Source organism: Anolis carolinensis, unplaced genomic scaffold (genome assembly GCF_035594765.1).
Source record: "Anolis carolinensis isolate JA03-04 unplaced genomic scaffold, rAnoCar3.1.pri scaffold_9, whole genome shotgun sequence".
Taxonomy (NCBI): Eukaryota; Metazoa; Chordata; class Lepidosauria; order Squamata; family Dactyloidae; genus Anolis; species Anolis carolinensis.
In genome coordinates this window covers 5,254,240-5,254,712 of record NW_026943820.1, presented here as the reverse complement: position 1 = coordinate 5,254,712, position 473 = coordinate 5,254,240, and positions in this window count along the sequence as shown.

Genomic DNA, 473 nt, shown 5'->3' with positions numbered 1-473 from the left:
TTACCTGTGTGTAGTATATATACCTGCATTTACTTATATAATTACACATATATTTATCTTGTTTACTTAATCTTATTTACTGACATACACAACATAGGAAAATAGTTCCATCTTGTCTCCTGTGCCATAGCAACATGCTATGCTAATGTTATATACATATATATATATATATATATATATATATATATAATATGCAGTAATTTATAAATATATATTTTATAAACGTATAATATTGATAATAATATTATAATGTAATACAATATTATACTAATAATAATATAATTAATAATGATTATATATTAAATGTAATCTATATATATAAAAGAGTGATGGCATCACGGCAGCGGACAAAACAACAAAAGTAAACACCCCACAACCTCGAAAATTGACATCACAACCCCTTATCCATGCCTCTAGGTTGATACAACAAAAAGAAAAGAAAAATAAAGTCCTAATTAGAGGGAGAGGAATAA